Raw genomic sequence first — 26,306 nt, forward strand, 5'->3', positions numbered from 1 at the left:
AGTGTAATCTGAGTTTTGTGTTTGTCCAGTGGTGAGGATAACCCCTGGAATAGGCCGGAGCAACACCAACTCCCTGAGTTGTGTTTCTGTGCTAAGTGACTTTCATCCACTCTTTCTCAGTGTTAGAAGCTTTTTGCTGCAGGAGGGCCTGTAAATACTTTTCATCTAGAGAAGGAGAGGAGGAGGAAACTAAAGATCAAAAGGAAAGCCTAGGAGGAAGCAGGAAATCAATGACAAAGTGTACTGTATGGGTAGCAATAATCAGCTCTTTCAGCTTCTTTCAGGAATGAATGTCTGTAGTCAAAGGCCACATTGTCTTGTTGAGTCTGTATCACCTTCCATCTTCCTTCTTGGATAAGGTGAAGGAAATGTGTCAGGCACAGAAGGATTTGGATTACTAAAGTCTAGTCTTGCTCATGAAAGCTCCCTGAGGGCGATGATTGTATCTTTGTATGCCTTGTGCATGGTGGGCACTTAAAAATAGGGACAGAATTCACTGAATTGTATTAATTCCCCTTTCATTGAGTTTTGTTGCTCCTGTAGAGGATCTAGACAAGGAGGCAAGTAGTCTGGTGCTATATTCAGTATCATTTACTGGCAAGTAAGAGCAGAGCTGCCAGCTGTGTGTGATCTCTGGCCTGAGGGAGGGGGAGAGGGGCACCGCCTGTGGGGAGCTAGCCCACTTAGAATTTGTGACAGGTCCAACATCCTAGATTAGCACTTGGCAACCTTCATCTAACTGGGTCTCATTATTCAGCCCTTTAGTTTGCCTTCCTTTCTCTTCCCGTAGTCGATGCCTCCTTTTTAAATGTCCCTCAGGTTTTACACTTTTCTCTTAGGTACTCCTGTAGTACTTTACTCATCCATAGATCCCTCCCTAGTTCTTGGTCTTGTTCTACCCATTTCTTCTGACCTTAGGGTCTCATCTCTTCTTCAAATGGGAAGGTTCCCTAACACACTAGGGCAAGTGTAACCTGAGGTAACCTAAGTAATGGTGACATTTTTCTTCTTCTTCTTCTTTTTTTAAAATTTTATTTATTCATTTGCGAGAGAGAGACAGATAGTGACAAGAGATAGTGAGAGAGAGCACAAGCGGGTTGGACAGGGAGAAGCAGGCTCCTGCTATGCAGGGAGCCTGACGTGGGGCTTGATGCCAGGACCCTGAGATCATGACCTGAGCCAAAGGCAGATGCTTAACCATCTGAGCCACCCAGGTGTCTCAATGATGACATTTTTCAATTCCAGATTATTTTCCAGCTGAAAAAACTATCATCTGTTTACTTCTCTATGAGGAGTTGCTATGATGCCCAGGCTTGTCCACAGACCATAAGTAATGTGGGAACTAATGCTCATCATTTCAGTAACTTGGAAAGCAATAGACAGAGGGTACATTACTGAGAAAGATTCTGGTAGATGCCAATTTGATATAGTCACTCAATCCTAGAGTTCTCTGATAAAGGGGGAAAAGCATATATTTATAATTTAGAAAACATTCTTTGTGTGTAGTACCTATAGAGTTCAATGTGCACCATTAGTCACACAAAAAAAGGGCAGTTCGGTGCAGTTTCACATCTTCTATCTCCTGAATGTTCTGTCAGTTTCCAGTAGCCTGAATTTGGCCTGTCTCCTAGGGCTGACCTAGTCAGGGGACACACTGACTTAGTCACTCCATTGCCCAGCCTCTCCTCATTGCCTCAGCCAACGTTGGCAGTCTAATTATTTGCATTTCCTCCAAAGCAGAGGGTGTGTTGCCTGTGAGATACAGATGAGGCTGACCCACCTGGCGGGCGTTCCAATCAGGTTAAGGTTGCACTCGCTGTCTGCAAAGCCTCAGGAACAGGCTTTTCTTCCGTACCCACCTGTTGCTAGGCCTCTGATGGCCAAAGAAGCCCATTCTCACATCCTCAGGGGATTTGTCGGGACCAGAATAGGAACACGCCCAACCTTGCCAAGAGCCCTTTAGATAATGTCCTAACATGGTTCTCCCGGGAACCAGCACTTGCAATAATTGAGAGCTGATAAGTCCTATTTACAACAAAGTACCTCCTGCAATCTTTAGTGCTCATAAGGCCTGGTGGCCCGGACTTTCTATCAGAGCTCCCCTAAAGCCTAATGCTAGGAACCTCTTAGAAGCTGCAGGAACAAAAATGGTTCACTGAACTCTTCTCTCTTGCTGTTTTATTATTCCTAGGTTTTTTTCATTAGTTGATTAAATAGTTGACTTATTAGAAAATACCTGGGAAAAACAATTCAAGGCAACTGTTAGATTCCAACTGGTAAAGACAATCATAGTTTGGGATTTTACAGGAAGTCTTTAAAAGGAGATGATACAGATTGGGCCTTGAATTCTGGGGAGAAAATTTATGGCCAGAGGAGAGAAAGCTGGATGGTAGCATGGTGGTGTGGTCTCATTGGCTTGCTAGTCCTGATTGCCCATCTCTTTTCCAAGTTCATGTTCAGTGACGTAGTAGCATGAAATTGTCATGGATAGGCGTATTTACAGCATGGAAGTCGGTAAATGCTAAAAGTCGGGATTCTTTCCTCCTGGAAAGCTGCTTGTTAGTATTTACCAGCAAACTGCTGGTGGTGAAGAATGTAGAACACAAATTGGCAAGCCATATTCTGGAGTTAGGACTAGGCTGGGGTCAGATTATATAGGATCTTACAGGGCAGACTAAGGATTTCTGACTTTATCCTATAGATATTGAAGAGCTGTTGATGGGTTTTTATTAGTTGAGATGCTTTTGGTTACAGATAATAGAAAAACTGAATTCAAAATGGCTTAAACAATAAGGAAGATGTATTATGTCATATAATAAGAATTCCAAGGAGGACCCCTCAGGGTTGGCTAATTCAGCAGTTCACCCAAGACCCAGGTTGTTCTCATCTTTTTGCTTGGCCATCCTTAGTATGTTGTCTTGTCCCCTGACCAGGACAACAGTTCCAGATCCAACAACAGTCAACAGCAGCAGAGAGTCTTTTTTTATTTCTATCTCTTTGTAAGAGAAAAGAAGTCAAGCACATTTCCCTGAATCTCACATTGGTCAGAACTTTATCATATGCCTAAACCAAGCACAGACAAGGGGATTGAAACCTCATAATTGGCTCAGATATCTCAGTGTTTCACCCATCTCCTTTCCATGCAGCCTCTACCTCTCCACTGGAGCCAATCTCTTCAGTAGCCTGTGGTCATGTACAGAAGGGTGGCCACTTGAACGTAATCAGGGTTCTATAAGCAAGGAGGAAAAAGGGGCACAGACATTGGTTAAGTAAAGAACAGGATGCTGCAGCTTTTGAAAAGAGAAAATATCAATGGAGTATTTTAGGAAGCATAATTTCGCAATGGTACAAAGACACAGAGGTCCTATGAATACAGAGACCCAGTTATACTATTATGAGTCTGGCTGTGACTCTTTTTTTAAAACTAGGCTGCACACGCAGCGTGGAGTCCAATGTGGGGCTTGAAGATATAGACCTGAGGTGAGATCCAGTTGGATGGCCAACCAGTTAAGCCCCTGAGGCATCCCTGGATGTGACTCTGTTAAAAGAGTCTGATATGTGCTACCAAAACAGTGGTTCTCAACTGTCAATTCATTCATTCATTCAATATTTAATGAATGCGTAGCATGGGTCAAGCACTGTGTTAGGTACTGTAAACAAAATGATGAATTTGTGGAGCTTCACAATCTAATGGATGAAGCAAATACCAGTAAAATAATCCACAAGTAAATGTGAATTTATAACTTGGTTAAGTGTTACAAAGGAACACAGGATATTTGTTTTCTCTTTTTAAAATTGAGGTAAAATTCACACAGTGAAATGCACAGAGCTTCAGTATACAATTTGAGGTACATGTGTAACAGCTACCCCATTAAGACAGAGAAGATTTCCATCACCTAGAAAGTTTCTTCATGCCCTCCTACTTCCCCTTTTTTTTGTTTTGTTTTGTTTTAAAGAATTTATTTATTTATTAAAGAGAGAGAAAGAGAGCATGAGCGGCGAGAAGTGTAGGGGCCTACTTAGCCAGAGCGACTCCATCTCGGTTAAACAGCCATTTTGTTGTTTGTGCAGTAAAACTTAAACTGACCCTGCCCCCACCTCCCCCGAGGAACTTCCTTAAAAGCAAGTCTGGGAAACCAGTAAAATATGGTCGACCAGTCCTTGCTAACAGAGCCCAAATACAAGGATGGGTCAGGTCAGGTGGAGATAACAGAGCCCAGAATACAAGGACGAGTCAGGCCAGGTGGAGACAATTTCATTGGCCAGGCTCAACCACATGGCCTTTGCTCTATAAAAGCTAGTCTGTGAAGCTGGGGGTGGTCGCTCTCTCCTTAAGAGACGTCCCCGGCAAGTTGGTTTGATTCTCCGTGCTGGCGCAAAATAAAGCTTTGCTTGACCTTCGCTTTGTATCAGTCTCGCTCCTTTGATCACGGACCCCAACAAGAAGGTCAGAGGGAGAAGCAGACTCCCCACAGAGCTGGGAGCCCGATGTGGGACTTGATCCCGGAACTCCAGGATCTACCTGAGCCAAAGGCAGTGGCTTAATTAAACAACCGAGCCACCCAGGCATTCCTAGGCAACCATGGTTTAATTTCTATTTTCAAGATTACCTTTGTCTCTTCTCAAACTTCATATAAATGGCTTCTTTTGCTCAATGAATGATTTTGAGATTTATCCATGTTTAAAGGGAGTTCATTTTTAAAATATGTGTCCCATTGTTTGATCAATTTATTTGTCTATTTTTCTGCTGGTAGACATTTGGGATATTTTCAGTTTGGGTCAATTGTGAATAAAACAGTTTTTGAATATTCATGTATAAGCTTTTTGTGTACATATGTTTTCATTTCCATTGGGTAAATACCCAGGAATGGAATTGCTAGGTAATAGGGTAGAAATGTGTTTAGCTTTATAAGAACCAGGTATGTTAGAACTAATAAAGGAATTCAATAAAGTTGTAAGATACAAAATCAATATACAAAAATCTGTTGTATTTCTATACACTAACTTATGACGTATCAGAAAAAGAAAGTAAGAAAATCCCATTTACAATTGCATCAGAAAGAATAAAATACTAGGAATAAATTTAGTCAAGGAGGTGAAAGACTTGTACACTGAAAACTATAAGACATCAATGAAAGAAACTGAAGAAGATACAGAAAAATAGTCCATGCTCAGGGAGTGGAAGAATTAATATTGTTAAAATGTCTATTCTATCCAAAGCAATCCGTAGATTCAATGCAATCCCTATCAAAACTCCGATGACACTTTTCACAGAAATAGAACCAACAATCCTAAAATGTGTATGGAACCACGAAAGACCCTGAGGTGTTAAAGTAAACTTGAGAAAGAAGAACAATGCTAGAGGCATCATGCTCCTTGACTTCAAACTATATTACAAAACTATTATAATAAAAAAGTAAGATATTGACATAAAACCAGACACATAGATCAATGCAACACAATAGTGAGCCCAGAAAGACACCCACGTATTCTATGACATGCAGTGGGGGCAAGGAGAGTCTCTTCAATAAATGTTGGGAAAGCTGTACAGCCACGTGCAAAAAAGGATGAAGCTAAACTACAATACACAAAATATCTTACACCACACACACAAATAAACTCAAAATGGGGTAAGGACTTGAATTTAAGACCTGAAACCATAAAACTCCTACAAGAAAACATAGGTGACATCTGTCTTGATTTTTTTGGCTCTGAGTCCAAAAGCAAAGGCACCAAAAGCAAAAATAAACAAGAGGGACTACATCAAACTAAAAACTTATGCAAAGAGCAAAAGAAATCAAAATCATCTATCCAATAATGGGTTAATGTCCAAAATACATTATGAACTTACACAATTTAATAGCAAAAAACCAATCTGATTAATAAATGGGCAGAGGATTTGAACATTTTTTCCAAAGAAGACATGCAGATGGCCCCCAGACACATGAATAAGTGCTCAACATGAGTAATCATGAGGGAAATGCAAATCGAAACCACAATGAACTATCCCCTCACACACGTTATGGTGGTCATCATCAAAAAGAAGAAATAACAAGTGTTGGCGAGGATGTGGAGAAAAGGGAACCCTTGTGCACTGTTGGTAGGAATTTGAATTGGTGGAGCCAATATGGAAAACAGGATGGAGTTTCCTTTAAGAATTATAAATAGAAATATCAGATGATCCAGCAATTCTATTTTTGGGTATTTATCCCAAGAAAATGAAAACACTAATTCAAAAAGATATACGCACCCCATGTTCACTGCAGCATTATTTACCATAACCAAGACATGGAAACAGCCTAAGTGTCCATCGGTAGCTGAATGGATAAAGAAATTGTGGTATATCGACATCCATATATATATATATATATATATACATAAACATGTTTTATATATATAACATATATATAAGAACATTATTCAGCCATAAAAACATGGAATCTTGCCATTTGTGACAACATAGATGGACTTTGAGGGTATTATGCTAAGTGAAATAAATCAGACAAAGAGAGATACTGTATGATTTCACTAATATGTGAAATCTAAAAAAAAAAAAAACCAAAAAACGACAACAGACAAACCCAAACAAACAAAACAAAGCAACAAAACAAAAAGGCTCAGCTTGAGCTCTTAGATACAGAGAACAGATTGGTGGTTGCCAAAGGAGAGGAGTGGGGTGGGGATGGGCAACCAGTGAAAGAGGTCAAAAGATACAAACTTGCAGTTATAAAATAAGTAAGTCCTGGGGAAGTAATGCAAAGGATGGCAACTACAGTTAATAATACTACTGTCTTGCATATTTTAAAGTTAAGAGAGTAAGTCTTAAAAGTTCTCATCACAAGAAAAAATTGTAACTATGATAATGGATGTCTACTAGCCTTATTGTGGCGATCATTTCACAATACACACAAATACTGACTCATTATGCTGTACAACCGAAGCTGATACAATGTGGTATGACAATTATACCTAGAAAAGAAAAAGAACTGTGGATATATTTATTTATTTACTTATTATTAAAGGTTTACTTATTTGAGAGAAGAGAGAGAGAGCATGAGCAGGGAGAGGGGCAGAAACAGGGAGAGGAACAGAATCTCAAGCAGATGCCCTGCTGAGCAGAGCCAGATGTGGGGCTCCATCCCACAACCTTGAGATCACGACCTGAGCCAAAATTCAGAGCTGGATGCTCAACTGATTGAGCCACCCAGGTGCCCAGAACTGTGTGTATTTTAAAAATATTTAGATTCCTGGTTTTCAGTCTCCCAAATTCTCAGTCAGTCTGAGGTTCTTAGGCACGTACAATATGCTGTTTTGAAACTCCACTGGACCACTGGTTTTAATTATAGTGGTGGTAGTGGAAAGGAAGTTATTTTGGTTTGGTGTTCTGTCCCACCACAGGAGCATATAAATGCAAACAATTGCTTTTTTTTCTTTTTTTTTTTCCTGGTTAGCTGCAAAATAGCTTTCTCTGAACATTTTCCCCACTCTATCCATTAACTAGTATTGAAATAGTCGCTCCTTTTAGTTTTTCTGGTGCAATGCTCCTTTAAGTTTTTCTGTTTTTTCTGCTCTTGCTTAAAGTGAAGTGGAAGTTCAGGGAACTCCTTAGAGCATCCCTTCGAATTGCTAAGATGAGTAAACAAAAACAGGCCTTAGGTTGGAAGAGAACTTAGTACTGAATGGCAGATGAGGGTATGTGGCTGGTACACTTGTAGAATTTTCTCTGCTGCTCTCTTTCTTTTTTTTTTTTTTTTTTTAACTATTCTTTTACCTGGCAGCAAAAAATAATCAGCTGTGTTCTGGCATCAGACAGCTGCTTCTGAACATTCAGCATTGTGACAGCCCAAATGGCTACAGATCACTACAGAAGAGGTCCCCAGTTTCTAGGCAGAGAAATTGACACATAGGAATAGGAAGGGAGTCACTTAATGGCTTAGGGGCTGGCTGAGCTGGGACCAGAATCCAGGTGGCTTGGCTCCCAGCCTGGCTGACCACACTGCTACCCACATAGCCTGGGCTGACCCAAAACAAGAGGCCCATTGAGCAATTGCACAAACAACAATGAGTGATGGATGGTCAGAGCAAGAAACAGGCACAAAGCAACTGCAACCCCATCACTTCCTGGCCCCTAAATTTCCAGGCAAGCCTGTAAATTTGTGGTTACTTAATTGAGTTTGGCCCTGCTTTCAAATATGGAAACTTTTTGTGGTCACTGCCAAAAGTAAAAGTCTGCCTTGTAATAATAAGGCTGGAGAGTGTCTTTGAACTCTGTACCTGGTTCTAATAAGGTGGTGGTAGTGGAGTTAAGACTGGAAAGACATAGTCAACAGATCAGCATTACCTTGTCCTGGGAGGGCTTTGGTGAAACAAGAAAATATAGATTTTTGAGGCTCCTCATCTGTGGACCTGTCCTCCTACCTCAGATTTAGCTAGCAAGGGATGGTTGTGATCAATGGAATTCACTTAGAACCAACTTAGATGACCACATCTTATTCTACCCTCTTCCTCAAATTTGCCATGGAACAGTAGCCCAAATGTGCAGTCCCCATAGCTGAAGCCCAGGCCAAATGGCTCTGCTTGCCAACTTGTGCTGTTGGTCCTGGGTGTGCCTCCTGCAAGACACTCTGACCTTCTTGGCCTTGGCACGGCCCTAAATCAACTCTAAACCTTGGGTGTCCCCAGGAGATATAGCTGCCCGTCTAGGCAGTTTCCTGTTTCAGATGTCCATTTTTTAGTCCTGAGCTGGGTAATTCCAAAATGTCTATGCTCCACCCTTGCCATTTGAGACTAAAGACCTCAGGAAGTATTAAGGGGAAAAGTTGACTGTGGTACAGTATTCGTTCTTAAGGAGGCCTAATGGGCACAATTTAGACAATAAACATTTTGAATATGCAGATCAGGTGCCAGGATGCTAGGAATCTAAATTAAAATTTAGGATTTCTTTGGTAAGGTTATAGCAGGGGCTGGCCCCATTTTGTGTTTGTCACAAAGAGGTATTGATTAAATGGCTCTTCTTAGTTCACATTCTCCTAATATTTATTTGTTTATTCAATAAATATGGAAGGTCTGCTATATGCTGAAGTTTATGCCCTAGCCCATTGTTCCTCACAGAGCACATATGTGAGCTGTATTATATAATATAGTTTCACGTATTTTACTAAAGTGTAAGATCCTTTTTTTTTTTAAAGATTTTTTAGATTAATTTATTTGACACAGAGAGAGAGAGAGAGAGCACAAGTAGGCAGAGAGGCAGGCAGAGAGAGAGGGGGAAGCAGGCTCCCTGCTGAGCAGAGAGCCCGACTTGGCGCTCGATTCCAGGACCCTGAGACCATGACCTGAGCCGAAGGCAGAGGCTTTAACCCACTGAGCCACCCAGGCGCCCCTAAAGTGTAAGATCCTTGATGCCTGGAATTATGTCTTATTCATTTGTGTCCCCAGTATAAATGAGCACAGTACCTTGCACATAGTAGGGACTCAAGAAATATTTGAATTGAATTATGCTGTGATGCTGTTAAAACGCACTAATAAAACAGCGATACTTAACTTTTTTCTATTGGGCTGAGGCATACATGACATCATTTTGCAAGTAATTAAGTACTGAGTGTTAAAAGAGAAGGGTATGTTAACTTCACGTGTGATGGAAGACGACTGCAAAACTGGGTGGAGACTTAGTCTGGAAGAAGCACTGTTAATTTTCCTCTGGTCAGTCCAGAATGACCGCGAAGAGTAACTAGAATTTCAGTCTTCTACTTCGAAAGTATTTTCACCCTTCTCACTTTTCCAGAACTACCCGCCTCTTTTTGCTTCTTCCCAAAGGGCTGTATCCAACTGACTCTGCCCCAAAGTCTCAAGAGCCACCTCTGGACCCCTCCAGCTCCGCTTCAAGAACTCTCCAGATCAGAGGCCTCAAGAACACTGGCCAGGAAAACACGGGGTCACGCGCGGGGCAGGCGCCAAACTGGCCAGAGCCAGGGGAGCGGTGCTAAAGGCGGGGCTGCCATGGGGCCGGGCGGAGCGGGGTGGGGCCTGGCAGGAGGATGCCTGGGGGGCTGCTTGGGTGTCACCACCAACCCGCTCCGGCCGGAAACTGGCGCTAGTTTCCGGCCGGACGGCCGAAAGCCACCGATCCTGAACCAGCCGCGGAGTCGGAGTGGCGACGGGGTGTGGAGCAGGCAAAAAACCACTGGGGGAGGCCAGTCCTGATCAGTGCCGTCTGGCTCCAGCTCCTCATCCTCTGCGGAGCAACAGCCGCGGTCGCAGTCTCCGCCACCGCCTCCGCCTCCATCGTCGTCGGGGGAGGGGCCAGCCGGACCCCGGGGTCACAGCCGAGGAATGAGGAGAGGCGGCCGGGCCCCGCGCTCCGCCCCGGCCTAGGGCCTTGCCCCGGGAGCCGCGAGGGTAACGGAGCCCCCTGCCCTGTCACCCTCCTCCCCGTCTGCTCCCGCCCCTCCCGTCTCTTCAGACTCCCAAACTCCGACCCTCTGATCTCCACTGTCCCCCTTCTCCTTTCTGATTATATTTCACCCGGAGCCACCGCCTCCCGGCAACCCCTCCTCGCCCCGACTGTGCCTTGCTTCGTCCCAACCTTTTCCCCGTTACTTCTCCCTTTCACCTGCGTCCCGTGTTCCTCGCTCCCACCCCGGTTCTTGGCTTCTTTTCCTAAGCTGTGCTGGGCAGTTTGGACGGTCGCCCCCTTGTCAGCGAGACTTTCGGGGAGGGATGGTGGAGTTTTAAGGTGGTTAAGAGTGTGCGGACCCCCTGTCCTATCCCTATAGTAGGATAAAGTTCATAAAAGTCTGAGTATAAAAGTGCAACGAAAAGAAAACAAGCTTGTTCTCCCCTGTAGATAGCCAAACTGAGGTGCGTCCAGTAATGGAGGAAGGGAGCGAAAAAGAAGTGTGTGTGAGAGTGTGTGTGTGTGTGTGAGAGAGAGAGAGAGAGAGAGAGAGAGAGAGAAAGAGAGAGATCGATTGATTCTAGGGCAGGCTTATGAACTTTAGAAAAAAGAAAAGTTGCCATGAGCCGATGGAAACTTTAGAAGCTGATGATGAGTAAGCCGGGGGTTGCGTGATCTCACTCCTCTTCTCGTAATTACTAGGTTAACGGTGTGGCTCCGGTCGGGATGGAATGGGATTTGTTTACTGGGCCGGCGTATTTTTAGCTTGTCGGCTCACAAGGACCAGAGCTCCGAGTCTCTGAGGCTCCCTGAGTTTCTGAGTCTTTCTCCGTCTCCCTCCCCACCGCTCCCTCTCCCTCGTCTAGGTAGTCTGTCTAACCTGGGTGGTTCCTCTGGGCACAAAACGGATAGGAAATTAAGTTGGAAGAAGTGGACTGGTGAAATTATATGTAAGAGAGTCTCCCCCACACTCTTCAGGGGGTTTCCTTTTCGTAAATGCAAAAGCAAGAATTAGCAGAATTTGTTATTTTACTCATATTTTTATATGAGAATTTATTATTTTCCTCATATTTTTATAACTATGTAAAATGCTTTTTAGAACAACCAGAAGTTGGTAATTTTTCAGTCCTACTATATGTTTAGGAGGTCCTTGAGGAGGTTGGATCCCTTTGTCTTTCAAAATCTGTTTCGAAGGTGGAAAAGGGCAAGAAGAGGTAGTCGTGAGGCTAGTCCAAAAAGATAGCAAATCCTAAGTTTTTAAAAAACATTTAGAAAATTTCTTTCCTAGTGAACGAGACTGCATTTCTGGTGCGGTGGAGAAGACAGCAGGAACATAGTGGGTGACTAGGGAGAATCGAATTTATAATTAAACATTTGCTGTGTAGTAATTTACAAATGAATACATTATAGGCAAACAATTATACTCTTTGTCCTCATTGTTTTTCTGAACAGTTCTTTTAAAGTTTAGGAACCAACCTGCTGTGCTAGTCTATTGATATTTTGAAGGCTGAACAGAACTGTAAAATAAATGAAATTGATGTTGCTCATCTGGAGTGTGAATGCCAGTCTTGTTCTAATTTCCACTAGCTACCCGGCATGCCTCAGAGCACCTCCCTGAGTAAGTGGCCAGTTACTATGTACTTAGTGATCGCAAATGAATACAAATATTAGCTCATGCTAGGAATAATTGAGAAGGTAAATATGCTGAAAAGATCTTCCAAAACTGGAATAGATTATCTTTCAATTTTTTTTCCATTTCGGATTATCAGCACCTTTCTGCCGATAATTATCCATTAACATGAATAATTTAGAATTGAACAGATATCCACTTTGGGCATTAAGCATTCAAGCAGGAAGGAAAGATGGAAGGAAGATAATTCCCAAACTATTACTAATTTTTTGTTGTTGCCTGACTTGACTTATCCCTTTCATTTCTTTTCTGGCAGTTCAATGCCAGAGACTCCCTTGTGGGAAAAAAAAAATGTAAACCTTTGCCAGGGAAAGGGCTGTATGCTGACATGTATAAGGCAGGCTGAACAGTAATGAATGGTAATTTTAGTTGGACTTCGTGGAGTTAGGTCACCAACAACTTGGAAATACTTCCTTAATCTCCTACTTCTGGGGACCCCTGTTGAAAAAAGATTTAATTTGGAGGGTAAGATCAAATTTTTAAAAATCAGAATCACCTTCCCTGAGTCTGTTGACTATTAATAATTGTTTTAATTTCTGAGTCGGTTGATGCTGATTTTTTTTTTTTTTAAGATTTCATTTATTTATTTGACAGACAAAGATCACAAGTAGGCAGAGAAGGCAGGCAGAGAGAGAGAGAGAGAGAGAGAGAGAGAGAGAGAGGAGGAAGCAGGCTCCCCGCTGAGCAGAGAGCCCGATGTGGGGCTCTATCCCAAGACCCTGGGATCATGACCTGAGCCAAAGGCAGAGGCTTTAACCCACTGAGCCACCCAGATGCCCCGGTTGATGCTGATATTAGTGATGTCTGGGAAATTCTAGTTATATCAATGAGATAAATTAGGGAAGATTTTGGAATCAGCAAAATTTGAAATGGAATTGGAGGCTGTGGATTAGAGTCATAAAGAGGCATGACCTATGAAGTTAGATAGAACTTGGTTCAAATCTTGATTATGGCATTTACTATGTGACCTTGGACAATTTATTTCTCCATCCTTATTTATAAAATATGTATGAGCATTCAAGCAAATGAAATAGTTATTCTTTGTTAGGAGTATAAGAAAAGTGTCCCTAGGCGGAAAGTATACTTATGTCTATTTATATAAACTTCCTCTTACATTTATTATTTGGTGGCTGGTGGGGTGGGAATTGAAGCAGTTGAATAAGTAAGAATAAGCCTAGGGCAGCCTAATAGTCTGCCACTATTCCCATTTCTCAGAAATCGTTGTTTGGGGTTTCGAGATTCAATATATATAACCATATGATGGAGTAACAATATTAAAAATAAAATTTCGGATTGATATGGGGGCACTGTGGGCCAGTTGTAAAGTTTTCGAGCTTCTCAAGCATGCTTAAGCATGCCAAGGATCCTGGCAGATCCTTGTGAGGCTCCCTCTTTTACCCAAACATTCATCCCATCAAGGAAAAATTTTGAGAAAGTGCTTCGAATTGTGGCTTCAGCAGCGTCTTCCCTGTGGAAACTTAGGAGCTGTGAAATCTTCTCAACAGCCCCTGATAAATTCAGATAATTAAAATCTGTGTAACTGGAATATAGATGCAGGACAGTTGTGTGAATGCCTGAACTCAGTTGATTTTTTAGTATGAGAGAAGAAAGTTTGTTTTTTTAAAAAGATTTATTTATTTGAGAGAGAGAGAGAGAGAGCACCCGCAAGCACGAGCACAAGTGGGAATGGCACTGGGGGAGGGAGAGAGAATCTCAAGCCGACTCCAAACTGAGTGCCAAGTCTGACACGAGTGCAGAGTCTCACACAGGTCACACATGACCCTGAGATCATGACCTGAGCTGAAACCAAGAGTCAGATGGTCAACTGACTGAGCTACCCAGGTGCCTCTGTGTTTTGTTTTTGTTTTTGTTTTTGTTTTTTTTTTAAGTAAGGAATCCTTGCTGAATAATGATTGAGCATTCTTGTGGATTAAGCTGTCTCCAAGCTCCAGTGACAGGCTTTGGGAAGATAGAAAGGATATAAAGACAAGTGTCCTTGCCTTTGGGACAGGGGTGGGTTGTGGAAGGTGGTATATATAAATGGGAAGGCACACTGTTACAAGCTTTAACATTTAGGACACAACATATAAACATAACCAAGTTTAATGTGCTATAAATGGAATATATAAAGGCTAGAAAACTAGAAGTAAGAGAATCTGTGAAATTAATTAGGGAAGATTTCTGAATCAGCAAAATTTGAAATGGACTTGGAGGCTGTGGATTAGAGTCATAAAGAGGCATGGCCAATGGAGGTAGAACTTGGTTCAAATCTGGACTGTGTGATCTTGGACAATTTACTTGTCCATCCTTATCTATGAAATATGTGTGACATTCAAGTAAATGAAATAGCTATTCTGTGTTAAGAGTAAAAGAAAATAAAAGATCTTCCAGGCAAAAAGTATAGAATGTACAGTGTGCAGTGGTGGTATGAATGACTAAGTTGTGTTTGTCGGGGTAATAAATGAGAGGGACTGGAGAGAATGTGGGTGGTCAAGTCATGGGTAGAGCAGGCAAGAGGGTGGAGGGGACTCAGAGGCCAGACTCTGTTGGGTGTTCATGGAAGGGTCAATAGAGTCATTGTAGGTCCTTGAACAAAGGATGAATTTAAAAAGTGTTGAGCCTTCTGGTCCAGGAACTCAGGGGCAAGGAGTCAGGCAGGCACCGGTACATTGTAACTCTTCGATTTCTCTTCTGGACCATCTTGGCCTAAAGGGATCATCCAGGAGACAGAGGATTCTTGTAGAAGTTTTTGTCTTCACACTTTACTCACTATGCTGAGCTCTGTTTGTGCCTGTCTCACATTGTACTGTGGGCCTGTAGGCTGTGGCTGGCTTATCCTCAAGAGCTTTTGGTAAGGACAGTATCATGTTTTAAGGGCATTAACTTCCAGTTATCTCTGCTGTTGTAGGGTACAGTAATATAAGTAATTCAGAATTTAATATGAAAATTTCTTGGTTTGATAATTTTCTTAAGCCAGATTTATTTTAATGTTTTGAGGATCATATTGATGTTGAAATGAATTTGCGTTTCTAAGCCCTATATTACCTGATGGTGAGGAGGGTATATACTGATGGTGAAGAACAGTCAAACTTGGTTTAAAGATTATGCCTCAGAAATCCTGTAAATTGGGTAATTCATTTATGGATAATTAAGACTGGATTATATGAGTATGTTTCTTTTCTTTCTTTTTTTTTTAAAGATTTTATTTATTTATTTGGCAGACAGAGATCACAAGTAGGCAGAAGGCAGGCAGAGAGAGAGGAGAAGCAGGCTCCCTGAAGAGCGGAGAGCCCGATGCGGGGCTCGATGCAGGGCTCGATCCCGGGACCCTGAGATCATGACCTGAGCTGAAGGCAGAGGCTTTAACCCACTGAGCCACCCAGGTGCCCCTATGAGTATGTTAATGAAGACCAGTTTCTTTTCAAAATCTGTGCAGGTCCATTGTGACCACTTAGGTTGTCTGCCTTATGCCTAAGTGATTTATAAATGATGTCTGTCTTATAGTCAGAGTGAGTGTTTACTCACAGTATCTGGAGGAATCCTATTTTGTTATGTTGCGTTGATGAAGATGAAGGTGGCTTTTTCAGAGCACTTGGGCTTTGTAGAGGCTCTTCCAGATAGTGACTCTGCTGAAAAAACTGTCAGGTTTTTCCTTCTGAAATTAAGTTGTTTGAAAATATGGCTAATTAAAAAAAAAAAAAAAAAGGAATGAGGAGCAGTGTTCACATTTAATAAACACAGGATCACATGCTTGTTCTTCCAACCTTGTTCTTTCAGTTGACTTGCTTTCCTTCATCCCTACCTACCCCCTACCTTCTCACAGTCATTACCAAACTATGTGCTTATGATGTCATGAGCACAGGATTATTATTTACCTCTTGAGTCAGGAGATTGTAGTATTTTTGAGTGGAGATCAGAGGTGGAAGTCAGGAATCTTAATTTATATAGTTTAGTTCAGGATTATTTTCAACTGTGTTTTTTAGGTTTTTGTCTCATCTTTTTATTTCTCTAAGAAATAGTTTTGGATAGGAAAAATTACTGAGCTGTTATTTTTGGTGACCTGCGTTGAGTTCAATTTTATGTTAGGTACTGTGGAGGATTAGGAAAAATGATGATTTTGTGCCTTTGAGGAGTTTACAGTCTAGATGGGAATAAGGAGTATAGGAAGGAATGAATACCTATTGAACCTCTAATATGCCAGACCAAAAAAAAAAAAAAAAAAAAAAAAAGTGAGAAATTATATTATCGATCACACAGTATAGATCTCATATCGTATGTCTTTGGGGACAAGAGCACTCAGGTAGTTATGAGTGCTATCACGGAGGAATTGTAATTTACTTCAGATCTTAAAAAAATAAAATTGTATGAAGTACAAGGGGTAAAGATGAAGCAGATAACAACAACAACAACAAAGTCATTTCATTTTGGAGCTGAGAAGGATCAAGCAAAAGCCTGGACTAGGCTTGGGTGTTCCTGGGGAAGTGATGAGACTGACCTGAGCAGGTTGGTTAAGTTGGTTTGGAGCTATGTTTTAGAGGGGTCTTAAAAGGCAGGCTTATAAATTGAGATTTTAAATTATAGAAAATAGTGAACCACTGTGAATTTTTGAGGATAGTAATAGCAAAATGATGATAGTAGAAAACAGGTGGGCCGGGAGGGAATGGGGATTGGCTCCTTGGGTGTATGAGGTGTTGAAACCTGAGCTAGAGTTGGGGTGTGGGTTGGGATAAGGAGAGAAAGAGGGAAAAAGAGATTGTTAAGTAAAAATTAAAGTCAGTGACGGCTGGATGTAGCCGATGAAGGAGAGTGATCCATCAAGTATGACTATAACATTTTAAGCTTGGGTTTCTGAGACATTAAGATCAGGAAATTAGGAAGGATTCCTCATTTTTTAGGGGCATTTGATGAGTTCAGTTTGAAAGGTATTGGATGTGAAGTAGGAATGAAACACCCAAGAGAAAGCTGACCCATTTGTTAGAGATGAACCTGAAGCTGGTGGAGAGTAGAGGCAGAGGTTAATATTTTTGGAAGCGTGGTTTTGTGGCTCCTCAGCATGGATGTGGGAGCTGTAGCCAAGGGAATGAATAAGCTCTCTGAAGAGTAGAGTTTAGGGAAAGAGCAAAAGGCCAGGGATAGTGGTAGAGTGATAGACACTATTCTACAGTCTTCGGGCCATCTTAATTGACTTCTTCTTTGTCCTTTCTCGTTTTCTGTTTCTTTCCTCCCAGTGCCATCAAACATCCCTTGAATGTCTCTTTCTGTCATAGGCACTGAGGAAACAGATGAGTCAGACAAGGTCTCTACCTACAGGGAATTATGGGCCCAGGGGGAGGAGACAGATGCATAAATATATAGATGTCATGAAGTGTGGCTGTTGTTGCCATAGAAGTATGTAGGGGGGATGGTAGAGGCCTAAAGGTCAGTTCTGCCTTGGGCATGCAGAGGTTGGAAAGTGCCTCCGAGAAGAGATGACATTTGAGATGAGTCTTGAAAGATGAGTTAAGGGTGTACCCTACAGAAGACAGGGAGAAGTACACTCCAGGCTGAGAAAACAACATGAATAAAAGCTTAAAGGAACGAAACAGCCAGACTTCTTCAGGTAACTTTTAGTAATGATTGTGGCTGGAGGACAGGGTTGGAGGGCAGGGATAAGGCTGGAGAAGTAGTTAAGGCTGATCATGGACAGCTTTAGCTTGTGCTCCAGTATGATGAGCATTTCAGGGTTTTTAAGCATCGAGTTGAGAATTAAGTTTCACGTTGTAGAAAGATTATTTCGTCAGTGGTGTAGGGCATTCATTGGAGAGGAACAGAGCAAAAGGCTTTTTAAGTACCTTTATTATGCTTAACAGGAACAGTTCTTATTGAGTGCTGGTGTTTGCAGACTCATGGAATCAGAGAACTATAGGGACTGTTTTAGTCTCCCATTCATTTTCAGAGGACATTTACTCAGGGTCACAGAAGTAGTTTTGTGATAGCTTGGTCTGGAATTCCATTTCCAGTGGCTATAATGTGGTTGGAGATTAATAAATATTGTTTCACCTCGCTGATCCTCTCATGTCCCATTCCAGTGTTTGTTACATCCTGCTACACCGCATTGTGCTAGAAGACATTCCATCCCATTGTTGTTTTTACCAGTCCGAAGTGAATGGTGGCATTTTCCCGGGTCTGAATGAGGAAGATCTGCCCTGAGAGTACCTCAGGGAATAGGGCTTTTGAGCTGAGGCAGTTGGGTGCCCTGGAGGGGAGTGAATAGGATGTTAGGATTATTCATCTTTAATGATGCAGATGTAGAAGAATGTCAAGGTATTTGTTTTACTGAATGTGCAGATGTAGTTATCTCTCTTGCTAAGTTCCTTCAAGTTCTTTTAAACTTAATTTTAAATTGTGTCAGTGAAACTTTGGTAGAAGAAATAAATTGTTTATCCACAAAAAGGATATTTATCTTAAAAACAAGATTTGTTTATTACACTTGTATTCTAACTCTTCCTTTCCTGTGTTTTTAATTTTATTGGAGATATATATTTTTATTTTATTTTATTTTATTTATTTATTATTTTTTAAAGCAAGCACTTGGCCCAACCTGGAGCCTGAACTCATGACACCTAGATCAAGAGTTGCATGTTCTACCGACTGAGCCAGCCAGGTGCCCCTTCATTGGGTTTTTGTGAAGGGAAATTGTTTGGATTTGAAGTGCTAACTTTAAACTTGGGTTTTATGTTTTAGTCATTTTGCTGGAGAAGAACAGGACAGGATAGAAGGATATCTTAGAGATTCTTAGACTCCCCTGGGGAAAGTTGGGACACAAGGGGATGTGGAAGGATGGGTACCTTTCTTTCTTTCTTTTTTTTTTTTTTTTTTTAAAGATTTTATTTATTTATTTGACAGAGAGAGAGATCACAAGTAGGCAGAGAGGCAGGCAGAGAGAGAGAGAGGGAAGCAGGCTGCCCGCTGAGCAGAAAGCCGGATGCGGCCTGATCCCAGGACCCTGAGACCATGACCTGAGCTGAAGGCAGAGGCTTAACCCCCTAAGCGACCCAGGCGCCCTGGGATGAGTACCTTTCACTGATAAGTCTTCCTCAAATTTAACTGAGTTATGATTTCTTTACTCTTTGCTCTGGGCTCTGTCCACATCTTTTCCAGAGACGGGCCTTGGCTTGGAAACTATCCACTTTAGCAGAGTTGCCAATTCTTAATTCTTTCTCAAGTGGGCAAGGGTACATTTTGTTTTTGTTTGTGAGTGTTTTGGGGAGAGGAGGGGAGAGAGGAGGCACGGAATAACTACTCACAGTGAGTCTTTATCAGAATTCCTATGTATCTGGAAGTTTCCTTGGCTTTTTTTGGGGAGGTGGGGGGAGATGACTTGGTTACACTGGCATTTATGTTGTGTGGGATCGTGGTTGTCACTCCCCTCGGATATCTGATTTAGGATGGCAATAAGAACTTATTTCTTGTCCATATCTGTCAGCCTTCACCCCACCCTGTTCTGAGTACCCTCTGTGCACTCTCTGAGTGCACTCAGAGGGCACTCAAGTGTTCCTGAAAGTTTGGGGGAACCATCTTGCTCCTCCTGACTATTATTTTTGGGTTAGTGATTCCACTATTTTTCTATTCACCTGGCCCTTTCTTAATTTTAAAATTTTGAATAATAAGATATTTTGAATATTTAGAAAAGTCCAGGGGAGAAAAAACCCAACATTTTGAGCACATAACCCAAATTTAATGGATATTAACCTTTTGTCATACTTGTCTTAGATCTCTAACTCTGTTTAAGATATAATGTTAAATATAGCTAGGTCCTACTATGCTTCCTTTCCCCTTTCTTCTTTCTTGGGAAATGACTACTGGTCTGATTTACTATCTGTCATTCAATTTCATGTTTTATACTTTTTTTTTTTTAACATATTATGTTTACACAAACAACATATAGTTTTGAAATCTTACATAAACAGAATTGTATGTATCCTTTAGCAGTTTTTTCCTCAACATTGTTTTTCAGATGTGTCTTCATCTAGATCTAATTTACTTAATCATCTAATCTTTAAGCCTCTTACCTCCATTGCCCTTTTCACTTGTCCTGTTAAAAAATATCCTACCTATCAAAGTCCCCGTTTAAGTCATATTGTCCATAAAAACTTTCCTGATTTTTTTTTTCTCCAACAGGATGTGATCTTTCCCACTTCTGAATTCTATCATTTTATTCATACTTGTTTGTTTGTAGTTGTATATTTTTGTGTTTTTGTTATTTGTGCTCTTCGGATGCCATTTCTACTACACTATGAGCTCCTGGAATTTCTTTTATCTTCTGTGTCTCTCCTGGGGCTTGCCACAGTAACTTATACATGGTAGGCATTTAGTCACTATTAGTGACTAAATGGTTAATTAATGAATTAAAAAATAAAAATCCTTTGCACTGATGAACTGTTAATTATGAGCATGATAATGGCCCCATTAAAATAGAGCTTATAAAGAAACATTCAGCAATGAAAATTAAATAAAATGCACATAACTGTCGAGAGTAGTCAAGACTAACTTCTTGCAAGAGATGAGCAAACATTCCCTGAGAAATGAAATGGGAATTGATTGGTGATATCATCCAATGAGGAAACTCCTGGGAATTGATCCTGATGGCATTTGTGAGGCACTGCTCTCCTGTGGCCAGACTCATTTCACTAGCTATCAAATTCTGCTGTTGTCATCAAGGTCTTGACACCCTCACTGGAGATGGGATACTGGTGTTGAGACAAAGCAGCCTCTCTGTTCACTTCATAAACACTGCTGGGAACCAGGAATTCTTTGGTGCCTAAAGAATAAAGCCTAATAGACACATTTGTACATATGTATGTATATATGTATGTATATGTTTAACACTTGCTTTTTTTATTGAAACCAGATTGTATTTCAGCAGAATATTTTGAAGCTTTTCATTCTAGAAGGTACAGTCCCAAGATAACATCATTTCGGCCTCACAGAAGCTCTTCCCTCACTTGCCAAGTAGAAATTAAATATTAAGTGGAACTATATGAAATTGCAGTTTTGTAGGCAAAAGCAGTCAAATACTTTTGTATTTGCAGTTTTGTATGGTTAAACCATATACATCCAGTCTTCATTTTCTCTTGGTGTTCTGCAGAACATTATCATGGACCTTTTCAAGGTGGATAATCCCAAATCCATTTATAATTCTAAAATGCATTTCTGAACTTTAATTTGTAACCAGTTTTCTTTTGTAGTTATCTTAAGCTTCAAGTTTTTTGTAAAATGTCTGTATTTCTCAGCACATATTTAGTAGATACTGGAGAAGGTTGTTGGGACTGTGTAAGGATTGTAGGCCAGAGTACACTGTGGGAAATAAGCCTGTAATGAAAACTTTTGCTGTCAGTAGCTGCATATAATGGATTGAGTTGGCTTTACGGAGCATTCAGTTTCTTTGAGTTATTGAACCCCCAGCCTGCACTTCCTACCACCCCCATATCTTCTCTCTAAGTCTTGATAAGGGAGATTGGTGGTGGGGAAAAACTATGGAAGATAAAATTACCTGTGACCCTTGATTTTATTTGGAGGCTTAACAGGGAAGACGGTATGAGCTCTAGCTCCTGGCACCAGCCTCTTACTTTATGGTTCTCTAAGCAGTTCTTAGGTTAAGGGGACCTTGGGGTGTGGGGTGGGGCTGGGGGCGGTGGGGATGAGGGTGGTGGAGAGTGAAACAACAAAGAGATAGTGGGAGTTAGCAGATACTGTGGAATAGGATTGGGGAACAGAAATGGAAAATGGGGATAGGTATAAAAATTTAAGGAGGCTGTTTCTTCTCATCCTTCAAAACATGGCTTAGAAGTCTTTCTAACCCTTATACCTTAACTATATCAAACTTGTATCCGGGCCACATACCTGTTTGGAAAACATCATATATAGAATTCAGCTTTGAAAATAGCAGTTTTGTGTTCTAAAATAGTTCTTTGAAAAGCCAGGGTCATTTAAAATGAGTTGGTCTACTGTTGTCTTTTGAATCATTAATAACTCTGAGCCTTTAGTATTAGTAAGTCTTGGTCTTTACGTGAAGATAGTCTCATGTGAAGAACTGAGAAAGACAATGGGAAAATATCACACTGCTAACAAAAATATTTTAGACAGCAAGTTCTTATTTATTTTAAAAACTTACCTGCTCTTATGAATTCCTTTTTGAGTATTTGCTTTCATCTTCTTTGAACAAAGAGCTCACCTGGCCGAGTGTTAGACTATTCATTTTCTGAAAATTTCCATCAGCACTAAGGACAAAATTATCTGACATGAAGAATACTTGGTCCGTTTTTGATGACTAGGGATAGAGACTTCTCAAACTCCTCAGAATTCTGAAAATAGAATTCGAAAGTTAGACTTAATATTTGCTGCATCCTGGTTTCTTTGGTTGCTTAAAATAAATTCCTAGCTATTTGGCACAAGGTGACCTCTTGTTTTAACAACATTAAGTTCCTTCTCTCTCACATCATCTTTGAAGTTTTTTGTAATATGCTAGTTCATTATGGAAATTGAGATAAGAAAATCATCTACATAAATTTCTCTTGATGTTTGCTGCCAGCTTGAGACTATAAATTCCTTTCTACTGAATACCTGCTGTGTACCAGAATTTGGACAACATACTCTAAGGAGATGCTAAGGAAGTGCTACCCAGCAAATAAACTAAACAAGTAGTAGGAGAATTGGCCCCTTGGGAATTTGTATTCTGTGTTAAATGGGAAATAGTTACATATACATAAATAGATATATAGAAAAAAAGAAATAATGAGAAACAAATATAACTATGGAGTAGTATATACTCTCTAGTATATACTAGTATATACTACTATATACATACAGTGTTTTAGAACTGAAGGGAAATTTACATATTGTCATCATTTTCTAGATAAGGAAAATGAGGCCCAGAAAGTTTGACTTGTCCAAGGTAGTAGTTACTCTCAACAGCAAACATTTTATTGAATATTTACTCTCCGAAAAGTTAGGCTTCAGTATACAGAGTTAAAGTCATGAAGAACTTAATTAGTTGTGAAGACTGAATTATTTGCGTAAAAAGATGAATAATAATACGATGTCATGGGTACAAAGTGTCAAGTGAGGAGTACAGTTGTCAGAATTACATGTTTTTTTGTTTTTGTTTTTGTTTTTTTAAGTAAGCTCTGTTACCTATGTGGGGCTTGAACTCATGACCCTGAGATCAAGGGTCGCATGATGTGTACCAACTGAGCGTGCCAGGTGCCCCAGGAATTATATTAGACATTTAGAGGGAGTGGGTAGGGGAAAATTTTATACTTAGGCTAATCTAGATCTTAGAGAAGAGAGGAGACTGGGTAAGTTCAGAGGGCTAGGCATGAGAACAGTTAGCATTCAGAAAGCATTTAAGGCATGAGAACAGTGAACTATGCCTGCTTTGTTTTGAGGGTAGAGAAAGTAGACAAGCAACAAGATTAATAAAGTTGGAGAGTTAGGTAAATAGGAGAGGGCCTTAAATCTCAGGCAGAGGAATTTGGTTTATACTTACAGTGAAAAATCACCAAGCACAGAACTTTATGTGTAAATGAGTATTTTAGGAAAATGAATTTCAGCTGTGCAGTATAAAGTGGAAGAAGACTAGGTAGAGCAGTTATGATAGTCCTGGGGGAAGGAGTCTCTACAGGGGTGATAGTAATGGAGAGAAAAAGGAGAGTCCAGTGATTTGAAGAAAAATAAATAGAATTTGGTAACTGCTTTTTTTGTTTTTTTTTTTTTAAGATTTTATTTATTTATTTGACAGAGAGTACAAGTAGGCAGAGTGGCAGGCAGAGAGAGAGGGAGAAGCAGGCTCTCCACTGAGCAGGGAGCCCAGTGTGGGGCTCGATCCCAGGACCCTGGGATCATGACCTGAGCCGAAGGCAGACGCTTAACTGACTGAGCCACCCAGGCGCCCCTGGTAACTGCCTTTATAGGAAGAGTAGATAATAACAATGCGTGTGTTCTCCATCTGGGTTGTAGCAGTAAAGGAGCTGGGTTTGGCTGGTTTCTAATGCATCTGCTCTCCAAAGGGATGCTTCAGTGGAAGCCTTTCAAGAGCCCTGAGTCTAGCCCAACATTCTCAGGTGATACTGAATACATAGTTTAAATGACCGGTTTAAATTTGCACACTTCCTAAGTTAGTAGAACTTGGTGTAGAGCCCATTCTTTTGACTCTTGGCTAGTGCTCTATTATATCCTATTGCTTAAGAGGAGGTGAGACAAGCGGTTAAAAACACAGAGGAAGATGCCTGGGAAGTAAAATGGGAAGTTGAAGAGCACATCATGATGAGGTTTACCCACAAGCCGTTTCAGCTCTCATAGGTTTTCCTTATCTTCAGACAGTAAATGTGTATACTGTCGGGCTCATGAGGCAACAGTGACCCGAGTTCCTTAGAGCTGTCTTCTCACATTCAGTTCTTCGTAGTCAAGGAAAAAGATTCCTTCCGATTTTGGATTTAATTGCATATATTCTCTGACTCCCAATTTTGAAGTGAAATATCTTTTCCTCTGCATGTAAGATAGGTTGCTGTGGTTACAGGCTGTAGGTGAGGTAGCCTCAAAAGGCCCCATCAGTCTTTTTGGAGTAAAAGGAGGAAGAGAGTTTTGGACCCAAATCTTTCATTTACCATGTCAGCAGTTAAGAACAATTTAGTTACACAGATCTTATTACCTAAAAAGGTTGGTAAATACTGTGAATCAATAGAGTGTTTTCGCTAATGGGAAGTTTTTGGAGAATTAAATAGCCTTCTAAAAAATCCTTTATATTTGGTTTTTAAATATATAGTCTGGTTTATTTAAGATGTAACTCAGTCTCACTTCTTTTCCCTTCTGTTTTCCTTTCCTTCCCTTTTCTTGCCCTTTTCCTATTCTGCTGGGCTTATCTCTGGTATTAACAGATAACCTGAAGGCTCACAATAGCATTATCTGGATCAACTAACATTTATTATGTACCTACTACAAGGGTCTCTTATTTAATTTCATCTGCCAAGATGAAATATTCCTAGATTTTATGACTAGGGCCCTAGTAGTAAACATTTTCCAACACTTGGGTTCTATAGTTCTTACCCCATTTTAATCCTTGCCACGACTCTTCTGTTATTAACTTCTGACCTGGCTGGGAAGTAAAGGGAAGAAAACTTTACTCTTTAATAGTGAGACCCAGCATGAGTTATACTAAGTACTTTATATATCACCTCACTTAATACTCATAACTGTTCAATAAGTTAGATACTCTTGTACCTATTTACAGATTAATTCATCTAAAATATTTATTACTGTTAATAAAGATATTTACCAATTCAGACAAGATATTTCAGTACTGTTGAAGTTGCTCAGGATATCACAGTGACTATCAGATGAGGTCCCTGCTAAGGCACAGAGAAGTTAAATAACTTGTCCAAGGTCACACAGCAAGATAGTGACAAAGCTAGGATTTACATACAGATCTGGTGAATTTCAGAGGGAATGTATGCAACTACTCTAACATGCTGCCGTTTATATATATTGCATGTTCTCTGTGATTATTTAAATAAATCAAGTTATAAAAATGGGTGCGACTCCCAGTATTTCTTTGTTTAAAAAATTTCTCCATGGGGTGCCGGGTGGCTCAGTCTGTTAAGCTTCAGTGTCTACCTTTGGCTCAGGTCATGATCCCAGGGTCCTAGGATAGAGCCCTGTGTTGGGCTCCCTGCTCAGCAGGGAGTCTGCTTCTCTCTCTGCCCCTCTTCACTACTCGTGTGCTCTGTCTCTGTAACAAATAAAATCTTAAAAAAAAAAAAAAAATCAAGGGATCTTTACATAATTAAAAAAAAAAAAAAGGCTCTTCATGAGTCCAAGAGAGAAATCTGTTGGTGCTGACAAGCACACCTGCCCAATAATGCTTCTCACTTCCTCTCCCTTCTCCCCACTCCCTCTCCACTTGCTCATATCTGGGTATAAACTGGACAGTGTGACCTTCTTTGGCATGTGGATGGTTTGTGTTTTGAGGACTGGGAGAGTTTTGTTTGTTTCCTTGGCTTCCTGAATGTTCCTTGCCCAATAATGCTTCTTACTTCCCCTCCTTTCTCCCCACTCCCTCTCCACTCACTCATACCTGGGTATAAACTGGACGGTGTAACCTTCTTTGGTATGTGGATGTGTTTGTGTTTTGAGGACTGGGAGAGTTTTGTTTGTTTCCTTGGCTTCCTGAATGTTCCTTGCCCA

At 40.8% G+C, this 26,306-nt stretch overlaps 1 protein-coding gene across 1 annotated transcript in view; it reads left to right on the plus strand.

Moving 5' to 3' along the window:
• The first annotated feature begins 10,161 nt into the window (after nt 1-10,161).
• Nucleotides 10,162-26,306, plus strand: part of LOC111162074 (OTU deubiquitinase 7B) — a 56,522-nt gene continuing 40,377 nt past the window's right edge. Inside the window, exon 1 of the mRNA XM_022526274.1 lies at nt 10,162-10,398. The gene's annotated coding sequence lies outside the window, so the exon portion shown is untranslated. The remainder of the gene's footprint in view (nt 10,399-26,306) is intronic.

The sequence above is a fragment of the Enhydra lutris genome, unplaced genomic scaffold (assembly GCF_002288905.1).
Source record: "Enhydra lutris kenyoni isolate GAN:26980312 unplaced genomic scaffold, ASM228890v2 scaffoldscaffold88, whole genome shotgun sequence".
NCBI classification, from domain to species: Eukaryota; Metazoa; Chordata; class Mammalia; order Carnivora; family Mustelidae; genus Enhydra; species Enhydra lutris.